General features: G+C 44.9%; 1 long non-coding RNA gene across 1 annotated transcript; it reads right to left on the bottom strand.

The window, feature by feature from the left end:
* Nucleotides 1–8,623: 8,623 nt before the first annotated feature.
* Nucleotides 8,624–13,426, bottom strand: LOC144179585 (uncharacterized). The gene is made up of 3 exons (XR_013324292.1): nt 13,300–13,426; nt 12,245–12,356; nt 8,624–8,763 (listed from the first exon to the last, which is right to left on the bottom strand). It is a non-coding gene; the product is annotated as an uncharacterized LOC144179585 (long non-coding RNA).
* Nucleotides 13,427–14,788: the final 1,362 nt, after the last annotated feature.

Genomic DNA, 14,788 nt, shown 5'->3' with positions numbered 1-14,788 from the left:
GAAAGACACCGACAAGCCCTGTTCTTCCAGGAAGTACATTTTCGTTGTTTAGATATTGCGTTGCTTGATCCTGGCCCACATCGTGAGGGACTAGAGGGATTTGTTTGCTCGTCCCTTTTTTTTACTCACCCTGAAAGTATGTGTGTAAAATTACATAATTTACGTCGATTGCTGCACATAAGGTTGCCCATAGCAAACTCCTCGATCCTTGTAGGTTGTTATTCCCTGGGGTACTACGTACATGTTGCATTGGTTTCTTGGCCTACCAGCTGTCCTGTGCTACGTCCCAAGTGGGAGACTAAAAGTCGCTTGGGCCAATCCCTTTCCAAGCGCCAAACTGGGCGCGGCTGGCCAGCATCCTGTGGGTAATGTGGAGTGTTCAATGTGTAACATAAAGGCTAGTCGCACAGGCTCACTTTCTTTAGGTCCTCCCACCTTCCGAAATCACTCTTTATCTTGTCTTTTTTATTCAGCGTGGACCCAGGACGTGGTGGTTTCTTAATAAATTCTCTACACAACTCCATTCATAGTGCGATGAAAATATGTGGCGTTTGTACGATAGTCCTGAAATGGTCAACGCGTGTTTGTCGCATGGTATGATGTTACTGCACTACCTGTCATTGTTACTTCGGCCTTTTTGTACACGTTTTTTTTTTTTTTTTGGTGCGGAACCGAAATTACGCGTGGATTCGTGATAAACGAGCATTTGGACGAACGGCAAATAATTCATTATTTAATTTCCCCGTCATTCGGCAAGCATGCGTAGTAGCAACGGAAGAGTTGTGATGGCTGAAGACTTCGACAGAGAAATTTGCTTATCCATAGAAATAGACACCAGGTGCGGACCTTCGCCCCCACCGTCCCAACGGGATACTTTGTCTCTGAGGGGACGCGCGGATTGGTTTACTCCGGAAGGGGGAGAGGGGGGTTGGGGAAGGGGAGGACAGTGGTGCCCGGGGCAGACTGCGAATCTCAGTCCTCAGAGACACTCTTCGGTGCGTTTGCGCTGGAAAACATATCTTATTTTGTTTACAGCAAGTCCGTAAAGCTTATCGAACGGGGTCGTCATTATAGAGCCAGTTTCACCGGAGAGAGCCCGATCGCTCTTATTAAGGGCCACAAAATTTTACGATTCCTTTGTGCATATACATGAAGCCTAACGTAAACGAGATACCGATACAAAATTAAAAAAAAAACGATTGATGGTGGACCAATTTTTCAGCAATTATTCATCATTTAGCGAGGGGTTGACAATCTCAAGCTGTATACAGCAGTAGGGTTTATGAAGTAGTTATAAGATACGATAACTAGCTTTTTACGATTGACCCCATGGAACATTTTCAAGCACAAAGTTGTAGAGCGCAAAAAGACACACTGAATGTGACCCTTTTCATGATAATTGCTTTAGCCAAGGATATTAAAGTGTTTAAAGAAGAGGGGCCGAACTTTCTAGCATTGCCTTGCGGCCTGTGTTTTGAGCCGTGCTCACACTTTTCAATATTTAGTTCAAACGCAATAAATCCCTTATGTTTTAACATTTTTTGTAGGAAGTTCACTTTGGTGAATACTTTAGGTCGCTCTACAACTCCGTGATTGCAATTTTTGGCTACACTGTCCCATCACTCAACTCAAACTGAACTATTATTTTGTCTAAGCAAACGATGAAAAAAAAAAATGCGCATGCAATCGAAGGGTGGTTATGCTACAGCTATGGCTTAGTAGACCTGGCCAAACTGAAGACGTCAGCTGTGCCAAAAATTAGCATCATTGGCACAGAATTCCTAGAATCGTCGCTCGGAGGGCTTTTCGTGATGACGGATTTCGCTGCCGAAGTCGGCGGTAACCTTTATTGTTACGTCGCTCAAAAGGTTAATTTTCAGTCAATGTGCAAAAGACTGCTGAGTCACGAAGTCACATTTTTTGTTATTATGGATTGGGCGTTACGAATATGCCGACACAGTACGCTGCACGCAAATATGACCTCGTAGTAATTTAGATGGCTTTACCCTCACGCACTCCCACCGAGACGTATCGCCCCTATTTCCCATATCCTCTGCTCTATTCCCTTTACGAATACGTTTGCCTTACTGCTCCTAAGGTGCCGCGCCAACATGTGTACCGGCCCACGTCACCACCGAGCGAGCCTCCGATAAAGAGCTCCGTCACTATTCTATTCCCCTCGTGTTGCGACATCGCCGCTGCGCGTAACACCGACCGTCCTTTTCATGTCGTAACCTGTCAGATTTTCTGACAGGTCGATTACGTCTGTATGAGACGTCGTACAATCGCTCACGTCGTCATCGTGGTGCGTCTCCGCGCTTTACGCTTTGAGTGAGGCCAGGCAGCGTGTTTTCCTGGTAGCGGTATATGTTAAAACACCCGGGGTTTCCTGCCATCCATTGCGAGGCTCTTGCGATCGACGATGCTAATTTTCCCTGCACATCTCGAGGACAATACCTTGGCAACACGTGTGTATGACGTAGGCGGCAGGATCCCGATGTGTGTCATCTGCTAGCACACCACATTTCCAGCGCTTGTGAGAGCAAGTGGCCGCCGGCGGTGGCCTCCGGGCGTGTCCCCACGTAGTTTGCCGTCACGTGACACAGGAACGTGGCCTGCTCACCACGTAATAATGTCTGCCTGAGAACGGTTCGGCGTCCTCGGTGACAATCCGGTGACACCCCGACGTTCCGGTGGCGACGTCATGGAACGCAGTAAGTTCACTCAACGCAATGGAGGACGACGGAACTGCTTTTGAGAAGGGCCCGCTACTTGTACTCCTTTGTAGAATTGATTGTTGAATATACCTCAAACCGTGTGCTCTGCTCTGTGCTCTTGCAACACGAAGGAAAGTATGTTGAGGAGTTCCTATCTCATTTCCGAAGTAACAAACGCGCGGAACTGGTGAGTGGGCTGCACGCCACGCATGCCTAGAAGTGCTGGCGATGTGTATTAAGTGCAGCGCACTTCAGGGGCCCGCCTCGTCATCGTGGCTCGTCCGCGGTTCGAGCCATCGCATTCACGCGGCGTCAAGCACCCACACAGAGGCTTCAAAAAGACACCCGCTTGTCCCTGGAACCAGCCTTCGGGCCAAACGTTTAGAGGATGCTGGAGCAAGACGTTTACATACGCAGAACCGTTCGAAACTCCTGGAAGCGCTTTTACTTGTCATACATGTCCTCATTATTTAGCGCAAGCAAAACTGCAGGTACACTTGCAACAAAATATATGCGCTTAACCGGCAGTCCCCGCGTTCATTTATTTCAGAATGGTCGTTTGGGTGGTTTTTACGATACAAAGAGAAACAAAGCGGCCGCGGAAGAAAAAAAAATGACGCGTTCAAAGTGGTGCCCAAAGGCAGCACGTGCGAGATGAAAAGAAGCACAAAAATAAACAAACTTCCACTCGTGCTGTTCAAGACAGAACAAGAAAGAAATATAAAAAATGGATGCGAGTTGTCCCAGGAGAAGGCGCGCGAGCGCTGCGAAGGCGGGAAAATTGAGTTGCATTTAACAAACGTCTGTTCAATTCATCAAGAGACGAGTGAGAAGTGAGACAAAGAGGGGAAGACCGGAGAAGGGCGTCACAGCCCGTATGGCGAATCACTGCTCAGTACTTCCGGAAGCTTTCATGTTGAGTGGAACTGCTCTAATTTTTGTAGCGGGAGCTACACTTGCCGAGGTTGAGCAGTTTCGCGTGGCTCCAGGAGAGTTGTGCTGAGCATGCGCGAGGAGCAATGACGTCACACGACACACAGAACGTTGCTCGCTGCCCGGCGTCTCTCACACACACCCCACGCGCCCAGCGTCTTCGCCGACCTCCGTTCCGCACGTGGCGGCCTGGTCCACTTGATGATCATGCGAGAGGTGGCCAGTGTGGAACCGTTGGCTCGTGCATCACAGGAACACCGGCGTGCGCCTGTGGAACCAGTTTAGCTCTGGGGTGATTGGTGACGCTGCGCCGGAGCCGCTTGATAAATATACATGGGTCACATAATGCGTATACCATGTGTGTGCTATTGAAGCAGCAGTAAGCATGATAACCAAGCTAATCCTAGACAACCAGGAAAGCCAAGAATAACCAGCTGAACCTTAGCTCACGCTACGTATATCCTGGCATAGCCGAGCCAAGCCATTGATAATTTTTTTTTTTTTTCAACCAGTGCGCCCACAGCACCTGTATGCTCTTTTTGCTATGATCTGGCCCCGTTAGTGACAGCACCATTTCGTTTATACTCAGGGCGTTACGTTTAAGTGCAGAGCATTTTATGGGGTTGCCTTGTCGTCTTAGCTCGCTAACAATCGATGTGACCGCCGGAATCCGGCGGCCCAGCGAGATAACGGACCCAAGCAGAGCCTTCTGCACCGGCGTCAGGCAGTCACGCTGAGGCTTCGAAAAACCACATCGGTTAAACGGGCCATGAAGAGAACAAACAAGTTTGGTTTATTCAAAAGATTGCCTCGTTAGAATCATACTGACACCACTTTTAACGTAAGCTTGGCTCAAATAAGCTATGTAATTAGGGAAAAGGGCCATGCGTCCCACTTGCTCATTCCCCGCAACACAACCTATGATGTCATACCAGCCAGCTCTGCGATTGGCGGAGGCCGGCAAAAGCAAACGCGAATTAGGCAGAGCTATAAGCTTGCCGACAGTGTTGTACGGAACGGCGTTCCAAGGAATGGCGTTCCTGGAACTAGTTCCTTTTTGGGAAAACGGAGGAACGCCGCCGTTCCATTAAAGGTCGGTGGAACTGTAACGGTAGCTCGTTAGGTTTATGAAGGAACGCAACGTTACATCGCTAAGATTTGGCTGTTTTTGATGTCAAGGCTTGACTAGAAAAATCCACAAGTCGCCACTGTTTTTCTCTTTCTACACGCTGGCCAAATTGTCCGCGCTACAGCGGAACGTGCTTCCTCGAAGGTCAAGGGCAGAAGAATAACCACGCAGCGGGCCGCAGCTTGTGCTTGCTTTCATGCCGGTTTAGCTTACGCGGCGGCGTTCGAAACGCGTGAATAGCGAAGCCCCGAGAATGCTTTTCACCTTTCATCGTTTGTCTGGGGAGGCCAGGATGCGCGTCTAGCCGATAGAATTGTGCCCTGCCGGGGAAAGGTTGTCTAAAATTCCGAGTGGCGTTGCAGGTCCCTCGTGAAACCACCGTATCTGTATAGTTTCAGGGGTACTCACAGCACTAGTGCGCGCAAGGCACGACTGCGTTGTCGGGGGAGCTGCGCTCGTTGTAAGGTCATTCGAAGGATCACCGACTATCCATAGAGCCATGGGCGCGGCGCAGTATCTCGGGATGCTGTACTGCTCGAAGTTAGAGTACGCGCGCAGTTCGTCACGGCGCGGTCTATCGCCGATCTGGCGGGAATGGGTAGACGGGAGTGCCACGTCCGCACGCGTCGTGTTGACAAAGGACAAGAATTTCGTCATTGTTTGGCATAATTTCGTCGCGCGCCCTACGGACAATTATACGGGAGAGAGGCCACCCGAAGGTCGGCAGCCAGCGTTCAGAGTTGCTTTAGTTGTTCAGTTTCAACCTCTGTTATACTTGTGCTTTGATGAATACCTGGGAGTGAGAGTGAGAGTGCGGATCGCGTTATAGTTTGTATACGAATCTTTGGGTTTTGTTGACCTGGCCAATCAGCGGCCCAGTGTGTGGTTAGTAGGTCCTCTAGGCATGGTTTTGTGAAATAAAACCGAAGTGTTTGGGGTTCTTGGACACTCAGAGCGAGAGCTACAAAATCGATAGAGAAGCTTCAGTCCAGTCAGTTGACCGCACGAGAGCGAACGAGGAGCCCCTCGTGAGTTAGATATTGTTAGCTGAGATCATTTAATGATGTTTCTGTTTTTTTATAAGAACTTAGCGTATCAGGGGCGCAGTTAGACATATCTGCAGTTTATCCGCTGCTCTCTGAAACATTCGTCTAGGAGCGTTTCTTTGGATTCTTTTTATCCCCAGATAATCTGCTGTCGGCGGTGTTCATATTCGTATGATATACGTAGTTCGATGTGAGTTTTAATTTTCTCACTTTATTTTGCCTCAGGATTATCCGACACCTTATTTTAATTTTTAGAAATCAAATGCAACGTTAATGTAACGACACGTTCCAATGTTCGAAGTGGAAGTGGAACGCGTTCCTTTCGCAATAAAGGAACTTCTAACGGGAACTCGTTTCAAAATTGGGAAGGAACGAGGAACGGACTTTCGTTCCTGTTTTAGAGGAACGTGTACAACACTGCTTGCCGACCATGATCGAGCTACTTCCGCTTAAATTAAGGGCACATTCTCTTTAAAACAGTAAGAATGGTGGCACAAACAGTGGAAGTTACGAAAGCACACGTAAACATAAAAGTACCGATGCGTTCTGCTGTTGTTACTGCACCCATTATGCTTGGTTTAGCTGCACAGGACTGCGGGGCTTTCGGGTTGTCTCAGACGACACTGGCCGATTGACGCAAGCAACGGTGTCTTACGTGACCATATTTTCCGAGCGAGCACTATGTTTCACGAAACGATCATTTTCTCCCTGAACAAAAACAAGCCAGGTTTAAATATTTAAATACGGTAAAAAAACAAAGCTAAGGCAGAAAACGGCTTGTGGTATGGTGCCGCCATCTAGGTTGACTAATAGTAAACGAAGCTCCGCAATCGGTAGCAGAGCGGTCGGTACCTGTGATGTCATTGCACACCAGGAAAACGCACTATTTAGCGGGAACATCAAAAATTCAACTGAAATTGAATTATTTCTTAGTTAATAAATCATCGTTTGCATAGGGACAAACGCTGGGGGCACTATAAAACACGAAATCTTTCGAGTAAAAGAAACTTGTATTTTGTCTTCATGGCCCCTTGAAATAGTCATAACCGTTCGAATCTCGTGAACGTCCGGCGCTTCTCATGCATCTCCGTGTTTTTTAGCGCAAAGGAAACTTCAGGTACATTTCAGGCAAAATCTGTTTATATAACCGGCAGCCCGCACGTTCATTTTGTTAGGAACGCTCGTTCGGTTGGTTTCTACAGTAGGCGAAAAAAGCGGCCACGCAAAAAAAAAAAAAAAAATGAGGCGTCCGAAATGCCGCACAAAGGCTCCAGCCCCGCAAGAAAAAATGGCGTGTTCGAAATAATCCATAAAGGCTCCAGCCGCGCAAGAAAAAAATGGTACATCCGAAATGTCGCAGAAAGGCTCCAGCCGCGGAAGAAAAAAATGCGTGTTCGAAATAACGCAGAAAGGCTCCAGCCGCGCAAGAAAAAAAAATGGTGCGTCCGAAATGCCGCACAAAGGCTCCAGCCCCGCAAGAAAAAAATGGCGTGTTCGAAATAACCCAGAAAGGCTCCAGCCGCGCAAGAAAAAAATGGTGCGTCCGAAATGTCGCAGAAAGGCTCCAGCCGCGCAAGAAAAAAATGGCGCTTTCTAAATGATGCAAAACAGCTCCAGCATACGAAATCAAAGCAAGTACAAATAGAACAAACTCCCGCTGGCACAGTTTGAGGCAGGGAGTGTACGAGCGCTCGGAAGGCGGGAAATTTGAAATGCATTGGGTGGCAGCAGTGAGCGCACAACGACGCTGCAGCCCGTTATGGGGAATCCCTGCTGTGCACTTACGACAGCTTTCACATTGAGTGGAACGGCTTTAATTTTACTTTTCGCGTGGGCTTGATATTGTCGGTAATGTGGGAAATATGCTGGTTCAATGTTTCGGGTGAGTTTCGACAATGATAAAATGCTTGCATTTCATTGTATTCCCGCCACGTCAGATTACATTTCGGTTGATTAGCGCGATGAGGCTCGCCGTAGTGGAGCTCTCTGGATAAATTTTGACCAGCTGGGAATTTTTAACGTCCGCCGAAACCTCGACCACGCGGGCCTTTTTTTTTTGTTTGTTTGTTTTCATTCCCATCAGAAAAGCGGCCACAGCGGCCGGGAATCGAACCCGCGTCTTTGGGCTCCCTCATAAAAAATCCTGTGGTGTTTTTGATGTATTTCTGTAGAGTTTTGTCTTCCTCTTGTGTAGAGATTTTGTAGAGTTTGTGAAGAATTTTTTTGACGAGCTCTTGACGTGTTTCAACAAGTATTTGGCCACGGAGTTTCTGTAGAGAGTTTGACGAGTGATTTTCTGTAGAACTTCTGATGTATTTTTGCAGCCTTTTTACGTACATTTATGCGTACTTCTTGATGCACTTCTCATGGAGTTTCTGTAGAGTTTGACGAGTGATTTTCTGTAGAACTTCTGATGTATTTTTGCAGCCTTTTTAAGTAGATTTATGTGTACTTCTTGATGCACTTCTATGGCTTTTATGATGACATCTTATGTACTTCATGACGTATTCTTACGGAGCTTCTTCATTTATTTCTGCGTACTTCCTGACGTGTTCTTGCCATTTTTGTAATGGGTTTCCTGAACTACATGAATATTTTAGGTCGGCAAATTGATACATAATTACACATTTTACGCTTTGCTGCAAGTAAGTGTTATTGGGCAAAATAGGGGCATTTTTGGCAGTCACAAGATGTAAATCGGTAGCATTGATAGTCACACATAAATTTAGTCAGACAGCGACAGCTAGCTGAAAGGCCAGCCAGTCAAAGCTGCTGAAATATACAAGCAGAGACAAAACTCAGCGACTCACGATCGATTTAATTCTGAGACAGAACTATGCAGCTGACTGACCGACAGCCTTGATTTTCCGTAACACTACGGACAGGAGGGTCGCCTTGATTAGCTGCTGTGGCACGGCAAACTTGGCACATGTGCAGGCTGGAAAGAAAGAAAAAGCAAGCTGATATCAGAATACAACATATCAAAAGTAACATTTTTTTAAATATTCTTTTTTTGCTGAAGTTCTGTTTTTAGTTTGACTCTCTTCGATGCTGATATTTAGCCCATTTTTAATTTCCTTAAATGCTAATTTGATGATAAATTCTTAGCAAGAATACACTAATTCTCATTTGAATACTTGTGTCATAGCTTGAATTTTTAAGGTTGCATGTGTGCTAAATTATTTTTACATGAACCGTACCAGCAGTGGTAGTAATTCAAAAGATTTTGCTCACATATACATGATCTCTCAGTATAAAAAGCCACCTCATGTCACCAGACGTTCGGCACCAGCAAAAATGACTGAAGGCTAATAAAGTTTTATCTGAATCCCCAGAATGACAGGTTACCTGCCAAAAAAAGCTATCCAATAAAAGCACCAATGACTTGGGTTCACTTACGAATAATGTTTGGACACCTAAATAGCTTGTGCGCCTGTATACACAGGACACCTATGCGGTTGTCATTCTCATTCTCTGTATATGTCCGTTGTTATGTCTTGTGCAGTTGTAAGTAGCTGGCACACATGAGAAGCCCAACAATTTGTTTTAGGCAATATAGATGTCCACAGGACCACTGCTGTACAAGGAAAGCTCACTAAGTGTAAAAAGTACTGATTATTATTTTGTTGTAAGCAGCTATTATGCAGCTTCGATGTCTGCTCTCTATCAATTATCATCAGCTATTTTGCAATGCCTTTATGTTATTTTAGCTTTCGAATTCATTCATTGCTGAGACGTGCGAAGGAAAGTTTGATCCCCCGCTTAAGCGGGCGAACATGTGGATCCCCCGCTTTGATAGAGGAGAAATATCCAAAATACTATCCACATTAAAAACCACTGTTCTGAACGATGTGCAGGAAACAAGTTGCCGTAATTTATAGACAATTTATGCTCAGATGTCAGCTATTTTGAACGCATAGTATTCTATAGCTAGCAACACGTAGTGTTGTACGGCTTCGAGCAAATTTTCATTCATGGTTTTTTACCACGGTAGCTTTTTCCCATGCGAAAAACCAATAATGACATGATGGACATTCCGTAATAGCCAGCCTGAAGACGAAATACATATAAGCAAAACTCTTCCAACCTACTACCATTGGTAGCGTGGTTCATGTCAACACTGCTTAATATGCTGGCAAGGGGGCCTTGGGCAGACATAAGGAAAAACACAAATTCACAAAGAAAAGTTACAGAGCTTCCTTAAATATATTCGGTTCGTTTCAACGAAAAAATTAATGCAGGTTAAAAAACTGTTGAAAGGAGGAGAGACTAAGCGGCACAGAAAACGACCTGCCTTGTGCTTCCATAAAGGGTGCCAAATAGAACAAAAATAAAACAAAGGATGCTGTCCCTGTGGGGAGACGTGAGCCAAAGCAGAGCAAAAATAAGCAATGGGGTGAACTATTTTGTCATGAGCAGCGCCAACAAACCAAAATGTACAACTGTAGTAATGTTGGTAAATAATCAGCTCCACAGTGCAAAACATACAGAACAAAGGGACAAGAAAACACAGGACAGGCTCTGAAGTTAAACAAAAATATGCCGCCAATAGATGCACAAAAACAAAATTTAACCCAATGAAAGCCTCGGGCATTATTGGGTTAAGTTTCTCTCATTTTTTGTATGCATGCTGGGTATACATTTTTGTGCAACTCCAATAAGTTTATTTTAGTTGACATTCAGAGCGTGTCCTATGTTTTCTTTTCCCTCTGTCCTGTCGGTTTTGTGCTGAGGATATAGACATGCACAATTGCAAGAAACGCAATGAAGACGAATAAACTACAATTGCTACACACTACGTGAAAGTCCCTAACAAGGATTTCTGTCCAAAAATTTTTAAGTAAGCATTGAACCAAATATTTCAAAGCTGGAGCTATACTAAAAGCTTACTGTGTATGAAGAGATCTGTGAAGGAAGTTTGAACAGCCACAGGTACGGATAATGCATGTTGTCATATTTATAGCTTTAATAGCAGCAAAAAAGACCACAGAAATTTTTTGAGTAATTTTTAAGTTTCAAATGTCCCTATCAACGTGCACAGCTACGGATAAGTCGTCACCTGACAATTATAACCAACCAAACTTCGCACGCCCACAGAATAGTCATCAGGCACAAATATGTATGTGAAATATTTCCTTTTCTTTACTGTTCATGCTCTTATTGGGGCAGCCAAACGTACACTGGCACTAAATATTGAGTAGAAAGTGTTCACAATTTACATTAAATACAGTAGTCAAATCCCGTCAACCCTAATAAACAGAGCAATAAATCCTTCAAGTAAATTTTGCAAAAAGCCAGAACTTGCTTGATGCTTGAAAAAGTTTTCTAGCAAAAGAATATGTTACCAGGCAAATTGCCGCTTGTAAAACATGAAAAAAAAAAAAAAACAGCATGAAAATTGGACCTAAGCTCACAATTGCAAAAACACAGGACAAGAACAAGTGCTATTTCTCAGCTGTTCATCAACACAAAGAATGTATATATGCACCGAAATATCGCGCTGGTGCCCAAATGCTTCAATAATGCCAGGCGTTTCGAATAGGCCGAACTTCCCAACATCCCTATGTGCATCCAAAAGAAAAAATTGTGTGTAAGGTGTTGAACCAAGATTTATTTTTCTCTCTTTGCGTCACACAATGCATTAATGATTTAGCCAACGAAATGGGCACTGACCACTTGTGACAGGTAAAATTGCGATTTGGACCACTTGCCCACCATTTCCTCCACATTGTGGGGCGTGCAATCGTGACCAGCAATTCAGTGGGGCTAGGATTTTAGGGCAAAGCAGATATCAACCAGCCCACAAGGTCATAAAAGCTTTTATGAAGGGATGCTCAGCAGGGCACTACTGTTAAGTTGAATCGGTCTGAAGTTTTTTCATGCATATTTAAGTTTTTTTTTATCATTACGCGCACTGCTTCGGTTGACGAGAGGGATGATCTGCCTTTATAAATCCAACTTGGGGGTTCTACGCGCTGAAGCTATATCTGGTCTTGAGGGGTGCAGTAGTGAAGTGCCGGCACTTTCGTTTTTTTTTCTTTGATTCCAAAATTGGCTGCCGTGGCCGAAAGAACCTCTTGAAATGGTTGGCATCATTCGAGATACAGCAGCACATCTGCGTCTCCACAAAAGTTCAGTATATACATACATTTAGTGTGCAATAAACAAATGAGAGCCAGCTCGTACCTTGTGTTGTTTAGATTGTAAATCTACATCAAGCATTCGCAGTGCTACGTTGTGTCGGAAAAAATCTAATCTGCACAAATAAATCACCAAAAACCGCACTGGTGTAAGATTGCTTAAACACCTTCAAAGAGACCCTAGTGAAAAAATGACGACTTGAGATCACTGAAATTCCGTTGTGCATGTAACAGGAAGACGAGGTCTGTAAAAACCATAAAAGAAACGTGTTCACCCACTTTTGCATAGACTGCCAAACAGTCGGCAGCACCCGATGAGGAAACAGCCTCGGTCCTTGAAATAGGCCGCACCAAGAAGTCATTTTGAATGCAAGTTGCACCAGTCAGCAGCCTGCAACATGTAAGTTATTAGCAAACGACAGGCCAGACACCAGAATCATACTCTGCCTTAAACCTGCGAAATCCCAAATGCTGCGTTACTCTGATCACCAAGGTGTGTTGCACACTAAAATTCATTAAGCTGGAAATTCCGTAAGTGACCCAAATTTAACAGCCATTCTTGAATATTTTTACTTGGTTCTGAATGGTTAATTTACGTTTGCGATGCTACAGTAACAGTACGAAGCGCAACCAGCGCTACTCATACTACTGTACCAGTTACGACATGCGTGTAGTTCTGACGCTACAAATAAATTCGGGTTCCATACACTTTGTTCATTCCAACATGTCACGACCAAACTGAGCGTTCAAAAAGATTAATTATTCAATCGAAACGCGAAAAAAACATCCAGATGGCATTCTAATCTAATGCTGTACGCTCGGAAATCATTCGATTTATTATTTTATTCTAATGCTACACGCACGGCAATAATTCAATTTATTGTGCACGTTTTTTAACTGAAAACTATTATGACGGGAAAAAAAACGGCATCTGCAAAACGAAACAAAAACCAAGAGTGCAGATCATGCTAAAAGTACACGATTTGCGTTTATGCATACACACTTATATCGTACCCGCACTCATATTCTCATATTCGCACTCTCCAGCTTCCCTTATTTCATTTCATATCAAAACATTCGGCTAGCAAAACAGAACAGGACACACACACACTTCACCAAACACAGTGCTAGAAATCGCGTGAGAATTGATTCTGTTTACACACGCAACGGCCAGGTACAAAGGTCTACCGACAGATCTGCGCAACGCACAAAGCGAGTCAGTGAAATCGTTAGGACTAACCGCTTACGCGGACCGCAGTTCGCGAGCAACTCTGCCGACTCTGCTACGATAAATACATATAACAAGAAAACAAAGTTCACTAGTACTCACTTACCTTCACTACTTCGCAGTATTTCTTCGTCCGGTAGATAAATCCATGGTAGTCAAATCACCGAAACAACGAAAGTTGAAGGCGTGCACAACCGTGCCGCCAACGGCCAGTAGCACCCGCACCGATACGGAGTGCAGATAGGACGGTCGGGCTCGCCGCGCAGCACTTTCCTGTCTCATGTTCGTCCGAGGGAAAAACTAGTTCTTGAAATGACACCCACCTTGAAAAAAACGCGTGGCGAAATAGATGCCCAAGTTATTGGTAAATACAGATATTAGTTGCCAATTATATACAAGAAAAGCTTGAGCGTGGGTTTTTTTTAAAGGAAACAGTAATTGTACCGACAATGTAGATTACGGCATTTAAGGCAATTTCAGGGTCTACGGTGGAAATACAGCTGGCGTGGGGTTGCGGGCGCCGTAATTTTACGGTTTGTTCTGAGGCCGCTACTAAAAACGCCGATCGAGGGACTTTAGCCGCTACCACTAGCAGCGCATTTTCCGCACTTTCGCGCGTCGACATCGCCCCGCGTTGACGGTGTCGGCAAATGCACGGCGACGTGAGCTGACGCGGGAGCGCCAGGAACACCCGAAAGCAGACGACATCGTCCGGATTCCATGTCTATCTCCTGGCTTGGAGTCATTACTTTCGCAGAAAACAATCAATTTCTTTTTAACCTACGGTAATCGGGTGCCTTGAGGCAAATTACAAGCTATTTCTGTTCGAAAGTGCGCATTCCTTCGTGGCTAGCTTGGCTTCCATCGGGGAGACCGGGGATTTCGGGTAGCTTTTTGCGAGTTAAATACGGGAACTTTGGCTACATCGCTTGTAGTGTTAGCATTATGGGCTTGTCTGCAAGATCGGTGCGTAACGACCAAAGTTTATTAAAGCCAGAAATCTAGCGGCGCATTCAATTTCATTCGCGGCTACCGTAGCTTGCATAGGGGGAACGATGAAGCGCGATTGCTTTTCTTGGCTCATATAAGGGAGCTTTGGTTACGTCACTTGCATTATTAGCATAATTGGCTTCGCCTCCAAGATCGATGTGGAAAAAACAAGCGTTATCACTGCTGAAATTTGTCAAATACAACCAAAACGAATCACCCGACAATATTCGTTGGCAGCCTCTGTTAGTGTACCAAATTCTTGCGCACGCGCGTACCGTCCGGCGTGGTCGAGTGGTTAGGAGCTTCGGCAATTGCATTATGTTTTGAAAGTCCATGGTTCGAATCGTAGAAAACCCCTTAATTTTTTTTTTGCAATGAGGGTATCATAGACAAAAAAAAAAGGCAGCGTACTTTGCAATTTAACCTACAAGTGACGTTCGACGGTAACCTCACTATCAAGGCAGCCCCGAAATTTGCTTTGCTCACACTTTGAATTCATGAAGCTGCAGTCGGTACATACACTCAGGTTAAATCAAGTAGAAAGTAAAGTTGTGCTAATTGCGTCTTCGTTCATCATCCTATCATATTTTGTTCATATTTGACGA

Source organism: Haemaphysalis longicornis, unplaced genomic scaffold (assembly GCF_048455015.1).
Source record: "Haemaphysalis longicornis isolate Haplotype H1 unplaced genomic scaffold, Haemaphysalis longicornis Haplotype H1 scaffold_4, whole genome shotgun sequence".
NCBI lineage: Eukaryota > Metazoa > Arthropoda > Arachnida > Ixodida > Ixodidae > Haemaphysalis > Haemaphysalis longicornis.
The sequence above is the reverse complement of the archived record's forward strand: the minus strand, read 5'-3'. Positions and strand labels throughout refer to the sequence as shown.